This window comes from Heterocephalus glaber, unplaced genomic scaffold (genome assembly GCF_053883595.1).
Source record: "Heterocephalus glaber isolate CG9 unplaced genomic scaffold, H.glaber_assembly_v1.0 deba00001447, whole genome shotgun sequence".
Taxonomy (NCBI): domain Eukaryota; kingdom Metazoa; phylum Chordata; class Mammalia; order Rodentia; family Bathyergidae; genus Heterocephalus; species Heterocephalus glaber.
The window spans coordinates 6,712,616-6,723,685 of NW_028258299.1; positions in this window are offsets into that span (position 1 = coordinate 6,712,616).

Here is an 11,070-nt window from a genome sequence, read left to right on the forward strand (position 1 = left end):
GGTGGCCTCCACGTGGAACTGGACAAGGATGGGGTCAGAGCAGTGGGGCTGTGCAGGTTACAAAACAACAGCTCCAAGGCAGCATCATGCACAAAGAAGGGGCAGACACAGCACTCAGATCACAGTGCAGAGGGGAAACGGAGGTCCCAAGAGATGAAGCCACTCAGTCACCAAGACTGCGAAGTAAGTTGGGGGCAGAGAGGAGCTGAGCCTATGTCCTCTAAGGCTGGCAGTGTTTTTTTACCACCACGTGACCTACTTGACGATGGAGGTCTACCTGCGCTCACCAGAGACCTTTGCCTCAGTTTCTTTTGGGGGTGATGCTTTGCTGGAAAGTGATTTTTTTCAGGCTCCTAAAAGTGTTTGCGGAAGACATAATTTAAAGCACTAAGTCCTCAAAGGTTGAAAAAGCTACACTGTACTTGGCACTGCCTACCTGGCAAGTGGCCATCCAAAGGTAGCCCTTTCTACTAGCCAGTGAGGGGACCAAATCAGCATTGGCCTCTCATCCATCCATCCATCCATCCATCCACCCAAACAATCTATTCATCTGTCCAACCTTTTATCCATCCATCCATTCATCCATCCACTCACCCAAACAATCCATTTATCCACCCAACCTTTTGACCATCTGTCTATCCATGCATTCATCCATCTATCCATCCAATAATCCATTCATCTACCCAACCTTTTGTCCATCCATCTATCCATGCATTCATCCATCCAATAATCCATTCATCTATCCAATCTTTTGTCCATCTTTCACCATCCATCCGTCACTCATGCATCCATCCATCCATCCATCTATATCTCCAGCAAACATTTGGTGAGTTGCCCCATGTGCCAAGCAAGCTCCTTTCTAGGGCCTAAAGGCCTGGCAATGTTGGTATGCATCCAAAAAAAGTAGTGGGAAAAATCAAGGAATAAAATTCAGTGGCTTAGGAGGCTTCTCAAAGACACATAGAGCCAAGCAGAGGCAGATGAAGAGCTTGGTCTCCTGAGAGTGACAAGCTCACTGAGTTCTAGGCTCAGCATCACTAGCTTGGCAAGGGGCCTTGGCTACATCCCTTCCATTTTCTCTTTGTAGTGATTTCTTCCTCTGTCAATGAAAAAGGATGGAAGTAGCCCCAAGGCAGGCAGACAAGATGCCAAGAAGTTCCCTGGGATGAGGGGTCTCTGAAGGAATTCCTTTCATTTCCAGTGAGAGGCTGAAGACCAGAAGATTCTGCAAGAATGATGGAGCCGGGCCTAGTGGTGCATGCCTACAATCCCTCTGTTCTAGGAGGCTGAGGCACGGAAGCTCCAATTCCAGCTCAACCTGGGCTATGTAGCTCAGTCTCAAAAAAAAAGGAAATGAAGGTTGGGAGGCCGCCCCGACTCCTCCGCCCTGCTCTGGGACCTGGGGCCATCGCTTGGCTGTCTCTGGGTCTCCAGATCCGAACCTCTGACTTCTGGTATTGACAAGACCGGGCCCTTTGTCCTCCCAACCTATGCTTCACGCATCTGTGATCACCCACACGTAGCACTCTGCCCTCTGGAATTTATTTTAAGGTCTCGGCTTGTTTATTTATTTTATTTAGAGATTTCTCGGTGCTTTGTGGGGAGGAAAATTCGAATGGGGTGATTATGAAATACTATTTCACCTCGCTGTTCATTCACAACAAACAAAGAGAAATGATTGGTGATTAAAAATGCATTCTCCCTGCTTGTTTTCTTTTGTTTTACCATTATGGAAATATTATAAATACTGAATACTAATCTAGACCTGTGGGGACCTCCCAGAAAAGAAGGCTCCTCGTCTCTCCTGGGGCAACCCGGTGCCGACCTCTTGGGCCTCAGTGTGTGGCTCACACCCACCCGAGGAGCCTGTCACCCTAGCACCCCACGCAGCCCTCACCGGACAGCTGCAGGAGTCCCAACACTGCGACCTGCTTCCTGCACCTGCAGAACCCAGGCAAGAAGAGAAGAATGAAGTTTAAGAGCGTTGAATTAGTCTCAAGGTCATTATCACGGATTTCCGCTCCCAGTGTCAGGTAGCCTGAACCTAGTTCCCTGCTCTACTACTTCCTGGCTGTGTGACCTTGAGCACGTTGCTTTCCCTCTCTGATCTTCCATTTCTTCATTTGTAAGATGGGGGTCAAAATGGTCCCCACCTCACAGGTTTGCTTTAAGGATTAAATGGGATCATAATGTCGTATCACAGAGCCTGGCAAATAGAAGTACGCGGTGGATCCCTGCTCCCTCTCCTTTTTCCTCGCCTGAGTCTCAGTTTCTCCCCCTGGAAGGAGAGAGTGCTTTGCTGCCCTAAAGTTCCCTGGGGTAGGGATGTCCTGGGCACCTGAGATCTTGACTCTTTCCAGGGGACACAGCCCACGGCAACTCTGAACCCAGGGCCTGCTAATCCACGTCTGCTTTGCGCAGCCTCTTTTTGAGCCATAAAACCAGCACTTCCTTATTTCTTTCCATCACAAACAAATAAATAAGAGTCAAAGGCCCTAACCACTTCCAAAGTGTTACACAAGAGTCCAGATAAACCACATGTCCCAGGGTCTCCGCGTTCCTTTTATCTTTCACTTTATTTAACCAAATTAACCGCTGTCCGTGTCCCCTGCGTGCGAGTGCCTCTCTCTGTCATATAAAATACAATCACGCCTTCCTGCTACATGTTTCAGATACTTTATCATTAACATCAATTCCAGCCAAATTAGGAGTTTCTCCCAACATAATTGCCCTTCCCATTATCCAGCACTTTATTTTTTCAAAGCACTTTCCGACCATTAATTAGTTAACCCTTAGGACGCCCAGAGCTGGCGATTCAATGTCACCCTCCCCATCTCCCAGCCGGGAAGGGGAGGTGGGGAGGAGTGAGGTGGTTTGTTGGAAGTCGCCCTGGATGTACGGGCTGGGAGCTGCTGTGGGGCCTTGGGTCCTTGGCCAAGGCCAGGCCTGCGTGCAAGCACCTTGAATCCATCTGAGCAGGTGAGGGGTCCTCGGTGCCTTTACATAGGATCAGAGTTGCCAGGGGTCCCCCTCACTTTGAATGCTCTCTCTCCAGCTCAGGGAATGGAAGAGAGTGCAGAATGGAAGCCCCACTGGGTAGTGGCAAAAGACAGAGCATAAGACCCTTCGGACCAAGGAACAAGCAGGTGCCAGTCTATGGCCTCAACCCTTCATTTGTCCCCACAGCATTTGCTGAGTGTCTAACAGGTGCCCCCTCCGGAATGTCATTAAGCCAAGTGCTTTTGCTGTGATGCTTGTGCATCTGAACGACCAAAGTAGGAGAAGACTCAGGCCTTGCCTGGAGAACTGGATCTCAAGGGCATCCTTCCCGAAGTGGTTGTGGCCACCAACCGGAGCCCAGTGCTCTCCCCAACCCTGCCGGCCCTTTCTCCTTTCCTGGCTGGACAGCAACAGCCCGAGTGGGTCCTTAGCTCAGTAGCCAGGTTCAGACTTCAGATCAGACATCCCTGGAGCCCGCTGTCGGGGGGAAAGGTGGTGATTAATTTCTTGGACAAGGTTCTGGCTCATCAATGAACTCTGCTTGCGGCTGCTAGGGATGTGCTGTCGAACTACCAATATTTTACATTTACAGCCTCTTCATAGTCCTAACTTCTTTAACGATTTTTGTTTCTTAAAATACGTGAGCTGGCACCCTCAGGAACACTGCCAGGAACCTGCAGTGAGGCTTCCAAGATGCTCAGCACCTCAGACCCAGGTGGGAGTCACAAGTTCCCCTTTCCGAGCTTACCTCCTCCTCCTGGTCTCGGGTGGGGCTGGGGCTGAGCTGAGGCCACCTTGCACGTGGACCAGCACCCATCACCCCAAGGACATGGCCTTGACCTGCTCCACCATTTCCCCCTTGTCCTGTAGAAAATCCACACCTGCCAGGGCAACAGGACAGGCTGGTAATGTGGGCTCCGTAGTCAGCCACCCCAGGGTTTGCACCCGAGCCTGACCTTGGGCAAAGGGGCTTCTCTAAGCCTCAGTTTTTCCATCCTAGCATGCAGGCTGACAGGGTGGCAGGAGGCAAAGCACTGGAAGTTTCTAACATCCTGCCTGGCCCACAGTGAGAGCGCAGGGGATGAGAGCAATGGTCCTAGTCGAGGAACAGGCCGTGGCTCTTCTGAGTCCTTGGAACCTCTTGCTTTCATTGCATCTAATTTCTTTCTTTCAGGCTCTGGAAGCCAGGTGATACGGTCAGACAACAGCCACATCCGAGGGTCTTTGCTTCATAGAGGACGACGGGTTACAGAGGGGTAAGATGAGACATCACAAGTCCCCGATCTGCTGGTGAGAAGTGTCTTTTCAGGTGTCCACAAGCTCCACATCCAGCTCCCCAAGAATAGGATGGGGTCTGGGCCATTCAGGACAGTGTCCCCAGCCCCTACCCCAGTGCTGGGCAGCAGTCAGGGCTCCATGACTACCACTTGAATGTTTGAATTATCCATACTTCCTTCTGCATGCTTCCTTCTGGGATGGGTCTTTTTCCTTGTGTCTCTTAGAACTTCTAGAATTCTGTGTAATAATACCTCAAGATTACTAAAAACCAAAGGAAACTCCTTTCCTCATTGCTGCTGGCCTATAGCTTCACTTAGAAGGACAAATTGCCTCATTTTCCCTTATCCGATGATGTTCCCACAACTGTGCATTTATTTGTTCACTTATTCATTCAACAAACATTTGCTGAGTATCAAGTACAGCTGACCTAAGTTTGAATCTTGGCTCTCCACCTCTAATGAGCAAGGAGGATTTGGCAAATGGTTAATTTTGTTTTGTTTTGTTTTGTTTTTTGAGGCAGGGTCTCACTTTATAGCGCAGGCCAGACTTGAACTCAAGGTGATCCTCCTGCCTTGTCCTCCCAAGTGCTGTATTACAGGTATGTCCGACTTGGCAAGTGATTTAACCAGGCTGTGCTCTCCTCACCTGTGACTGAGGTGACTGCATCCATCCTCAAGCTCTATCACGAACAGTCAATGAGACACTGAGTGCCCAGTGCTCAGCACAGTGCCTGGCACATAGTAGGCCCTGCATAAATGGTGAGCATCTTTATTAGAGGTAAAACAGCGCTCAGGCCATAGAGGGTGCAGGATTGAGTGCATCTGCCTGAAAGGAGCAGATGTATGATGGGTAAAGATTTCTGGAGGACCTCAGCTGATTTTCGATCCTCAGTAACACAACTGCTGAAGTTTTACGATGTGCGATCAACTGACGTGGCTTCGCACCAGAGCTCAGAGAGGCTGTATAGCTTCTTCAGGCCATGCACAGAGCCATGTCAGCATGGGTTTCCAGCACCTTCCTCTACCCCTGCCACTGCCGTCACATCCCCTTGCTTCATGTTCCCAATGCTAGATGACACCTTTGACTTACCAGGGTGCAGCCAGGTGTCTCCTCCCACCCTTGAGAGGCTCCCTGGCACCCTGAAGGGCTGAGATGTCCGCCATGGCTTGGAGAGCTCGGCTGCGACCTTGCCAAAGCTGCATCCTGGCAGCAACCGTGGAAAGGGCCCAGCCTGGGCCCTGGCATTTCCTGGTGACTCCTAGGGAGAATGAAGGAGCCAGAAGTGCTGGGGAGAGATGGTTGGATTGGCCCTCATCTGCCCTGCAGGCCCCACCCCCGCCCAGCCCTTCCTCTTCTGTGTCCTTGGGTCCTGGTGCTGAGGAGGAAGCCTGACAGGACCCCTGCAGTCAAGAGGTGCAGTCGCCTCCTCGGGGGTTCGAGAAGCAGCCGCGGCCCCACCAGTTAGTGTGCTTGGCTGGGGTCACTGGGCTGAGGGCTTTGACAGCAACTCCTAGGAGCGTCACCCACTGCTTTCAGATGGAGTCTGTTGCGATCTGACAGTCGGACTAGGGCTTTCGGAGGATGCCCCAAGACCAATTCCATACTGTATGCCCAGCACCCAGGCCTGTGCCCAGCAGGTATGTAGCAGCCACTTGATACGTGTGAATTGAACAAATAAAAACGTGACTGAGAGTGGCAACAGGAAAGATGATAGCTCCTGTTTACCGGGTCCTATCATGTGCCGGTGAGTTCTACAGAATGTCTTTGTGCTACCTTACCCTCTGAGCAATCGCTTGGGTGGGTCCTGTCACCTCTGCCACCACACATGCAAATCAAGACCCGGGCAGAGGAGTGACTCAGACCGCGGGTGATGGGCCGGGGTTGAGCCTGGCAGTCAGGCTGCAGGGCCTACAGTGCTCTGGCTCCACACATGGCAGAGCGTCCGGCGCGTAAGTCAGTGGAAGGCGCTGGGGATGCGGGGCTCCAGGGCTGTCCCCTCAAGGGTACCCCTCTGCCTCAGCAGCAGCTGGCATCCCCAGCCCGCATCCAAGCAAGGACAGATTTCCCCTTCGTCCTGACCGCTCTCCCTGGCACGATCTCACCATTACCTACACAGGGAATTAAGACTCAAATCCTCGTTTGACACTAGGCAGGAGGATGCTAAGTACTTAAGCGCTAATTAATTAGTGAGCTGTACCCGCTGCCACCAGCCGCTGGAGGAAAACTCAGACAGACCCCCAGAGGGCCAGCGCCCTCCCTGCCATGGAGGCCATGGCTCCAGCCAAGCCTGGGGATGGTGAGGAGGAGGTCGAGGGGCAGGCCCAGGCCCAGCCTGTGCCCCCACCTTTTGGTCCTCAGAAACCTGGGGCAGGGGCTGGGGTCCTAGGACCTGCCTGCCATGCTGGGCCTCTGAAAGGGAATCTCATGGTGAAGCCTCCAGAAAAGGCAAGACTCCCACAGCAGGGCCAGTTTGAGGGCTCTTTAGACAAAAGGAAGCAGCTCATTCCCCCCAAAACCAGCTGGTGTGTGTTTTCAGGGGCTGGATCAAAAGGCAGCCGGCCTCTCTGTGCCGCTAGCAGGGGCTTCCCTAAAGCCAGCTGCACCCCGGGATGGGGCACAGTTTAGGACTGGGTCCTCTCTGCTGCTCTTGACCTTGGTGTTACCGCCTGTGGCTGGCCAAGGTCAAGTTCCAAGAGGGGGCAGGTGGTAACTGAAACCTAGGGCTTTGGAATCAGATTGGGTTTGGCTCTGGTCTGCTGCTTCCTGGCTGCAGGACCTTGTGCAAGTCAGTTTCTCAGGCTCTGTTTTCTCAGTCATGAAATGGAACTAACGAAGCTGAGCACCTTAGTGCACTGCATGCCTGTAATCCTAGCACTTTGAAAGGCTGAAGCAGGAAGATTTCAAGTTCAAGCCGAGCACGGGTAACGTAGTGACTTAGTGAGACCCTGTCTTAAAAATATAAAAGGGCTGGGGATGCAGCTCATGTAAAGATCCTGGATTCAATCCTCAAAACGGGGAGGAAAAGGAGGAGGACTAACAGCTCCCCTTAGGCCTGTTGTGGGGATAAGTAAGATGAGCGGTGTGAAGCAGCTTGTACAGCACCTGGCACGTAATAATCACTCAATAAATGGCTGATCATAGTAGGCGCTGTCATCATCATTGTCATCCGGAATCTTCCCCCTTGACTCTCACAGTTCCCCAAGCCCTGCAGGGTAAACAGTAATCCAGGTTTGCTTGAGACTGTCTTGAATTTGGCACTGGAAATCCCACGTCTCGAGAAACCCACGTGGCCCAGCACAGCCTGGGACAGTCAGTCGCACTTCCGGTTGCTCCAAAGAGGACTGAGGCGGGGTGGGGAGAGCTGTATTGGAACTGATGTCACAATGTCTGCTCGGGGCCTGAGTGCCCCTGCCCAGTGCTGGGTACACTGGGAAGGACCAACCTGGAGCCAGAGTGCTGGGCAGGACCTGTGGGTGACCGAGCCCTGGTTCTGACCACTAGAGCTGTGGCTCTGATACTGGCCCCAGCCTGCGTCAGCTTGGGACCTGCCTCCTGCTGTATTTGCTTAACCATCAGCCCTGAAACACAATTGTTCAGGACAAAAATGAAAAACATCAGTCTGAGACTTGTTTTTTCTTTGCTGTCCAATTGCCACCGGGCCCTTGGAAGGGGAGGGGAGATGGGATTGCTGGGCCACAACCACCTGGAGGACTGGCAGGAGCGAGTCGGGACACCTAGTCGCTTCCCAGGAGCATGGGGGCAGGGCCAGCCTCAGTTTTCTCCACTTGGGCCTGGGAGCAGAGGCAGGTAGGAGAATGCTTGGTTAAACCAACATCACTCTCACCCCAAGGAGTCACATTCCCATTTTACAGATGGGGAAGTTGAGGCCCAGGGCGGACACTCGAGCCAACCGCAAAAGCAAAGCTGATTGGGCAGGTGGTACAGGAAATTGCTATGTGGCATCTCAGGGGACCCAGTCTCCCCAGAAAGGGACGGTCTCTTTTCTGTTTGCTCAGGAAGTGCCTTTATGGAGGGCTGAGGAAGTGGGCTGGAGGAATGAGAAGGAAGGGGACTTTGTCTCTTTGTTCACAGCTGACATCCACCAGAACTCTTGGAGTTCTATGCCTGGCACCCCCTTTCCCACACTCCAGCCCGGAGGGAGCAGGATCCCTGAGGGGGACCCTGTCCTAGCCCCCAGGGTGGGCAGCCCCAGCCCTTCCCCCAACGCCTGAGGAGAGGGCAGAGGACGTGCCCAGCCCAGCTGGTGGGGCTGGCAGCCTGGCATGCAAATGGATGGGGCAGAGACCCGTGTGGGTGAGGGATGTGTCGATACCAGCAGAGCAGGCTCCGTGGCTGCCAGGAGGGAGGCAGCCCCTGCTCCCTGAGTGGCTCTGCATTCCAGGTTTGTTTTCATTTCAATATTTATTTATTTGTTTCGGCAGTGGTGGGCATGGAACCCAGGATCTCAAGGGTGTGAGACCATTGCACTACCATTGAGCTACGTGCCCACCCGCCAGGCATAGCCAATACATCCCCTCCTGTAAATGAGAAGCCACCCGGAAGGTCTACTTGTCCTCATCCCTGTGTCCTGGGGCAGGAGGGAGGAAACTGAGGCTCAGAGAGGTCACTTAACAGCAAAACTTGAAGTCCTTGACAGGCCCATCTGACTCAGACTAGCCCGGTGGCATTCAGAGGTGGCTCTGGGATCCCAACTCTCAGATTCAGAGGCCGCCTTTCCTCCTTCACAGCCAACCCAGGATGATATTGCTGCTGTGCAGCTCTGTTTCTCCATCTGTGAAATGGGCCGGGGACACTGCCTCTCCCAGGGTTGCCGTGAGGGTGGAGTGGACTAGCAGAGGGCCAGGCATGTGACGGGTGGCCAGTGCTGTCAGTCTGCAGTCAGAGTGGCAGCATTATCACCTGGTAACATAGGCAGGCTGCTGTGTTTGCCTGTGGCCTTCTGGGCCCCACCTGCCCCACTGTCTCCAGCTCCTCACTCCCGGGTGGTGGCAGCCCGGGGGCTGGTTGAGCTGGCTTCCTGCTCGGTTCACTTGAAAATCCAGCCAAGGCCCCCCTGGCCCTGCACCCCTCAGGGTCGCTAGAGGCTGAGATGTGGGAGCCCCAGACTGAGGCCTGGATTGTTGTGCTGGGGGAGCAGGAGCAGAGAGAGACCCAGCATCCCCAGACCCAGACACTCTGCAGCTTCCTCAACAGGCCGGTCCTGGTGGCCCAGCTGCTGTCTATGCATCAGGCTCCCAGGCATGGGGCCATGTGCACGCCCCTGCATAGCACTGTGAGGTCCTGTCTGGTGCGGCCCTGCCACCCTCTCTGGTCTGGTTCTCGGCCCCATGGGCTTCCCTGCTCCAGCTCCTGCACCTGCTGTCCTCCCCAACTTGGGCCCCTGCCTTTTTCCCTGGCCTGGGCTCCCTGCAGTGCCTGTCCTGCCTGCTCCCTGTTCATCCCCTCTGCTGTCAGTTCTCAGATGAGACAGATAGGCCTGCAGGCCCATCCTCTTCATTCTCCTGAGTGTCAGACGCCTCTCGCTCCCCGCCCTGGAGTGAGGAAGTGAAGCAAGCTCAGATTCTGCTCAGTCATCCAGTGCACTCTCCATCCAAGAAGTGTTTATTGAGCACCTACTATGGATCAGCTGCAGGGCTGGGGCTGGGGCTGGGGTGCCTGGATTCCTGAGGACTAGAACCCCCGGAATTGGGATGTTCAGGGCCAGGGAGCTCACCCCACTTAGGGAAGTGTTACGGGAATGTGAGACACAATCTCGTCCACAGGCCTGAGGGAGCCACGTGGGAATCTTTTAGGAACAAGCCCAGCTGCCATCTGGCTTGGCCACCCTGCTCCGGCTGGGGGTGGCTGGAGGCCACGGTTCTCGTCCATGGAAAACCAATGACTGCAGTCAAAGACCAGGGCGCCCTCTCCCCGCCGAGGAACTGGGGAGTGCCCCGGGCAGGGCCTGCCCAGGCACTCCAGCTGCGCCCTCCACCCTGGGACGTCCTGTACCCAGGAGGATCCATTAAAGGGACAAAGGTCCCCATGGGGTGCAGGCACCCTGGGCTCAGCCCTGGCAGCCTGCCCAGGCTGGGCTGCAGCAGGAACCCCACTGCCAGGTCTGCCACCTGGGGCTCCCGGGCACAGAGGGATGGATGTGGGCCATGGGTTCCCCAACCCCTCTCCTCCCTACCTCGGGGCAGGGCCACCCAAGTGGCATGAGGGCGGGACGCTGCCACTCCACAGGCACAGGCACAGGTGGAAGGCGAGATGCAGTGTGCTTTGGAGTCTGGACCCTGGAGCCAGCAGTCTGGAGTTTGAATCCTTGTCCCTATCCAGCTCAGTGACCTTGGGCCAGTGACCTGACTTCTCTGAGCTTCCGTTTCTTCATCTCTGAATAAAACAGGGTGAAGAATAGAACCTGTGATTCATCATTCAGTAAGAACACACTCAAAAACATCACAGAGCAGGACCCAAAGTAGGTGCTCAGTAAACAGTAGCTGCTTCTTGTCACCAGGAGAGCAGCCCAGGCAGGTTGGTCCTAGGCCCTTCTGCAGGTCCTGGAGATACTTGTAGATGGGAGACTGCCTCCCACTCCCCGCCGGCCCCCACCCCGTTCCCCAGGGAGCCGGCCAGCTGCTGGTGGAAGCCAGATGGGCTGGAGGCTGAAGGCTGGTTTGGGCGGCCTTGTGGAGACCCCCAGGGTCAGCGCACTCGGTGTATCAGCGAATCAGAATCAGGGCGTGGGGGCAATCAGCTGTTAGAAAGTGGACCTGGTTTATTATTGCTGAC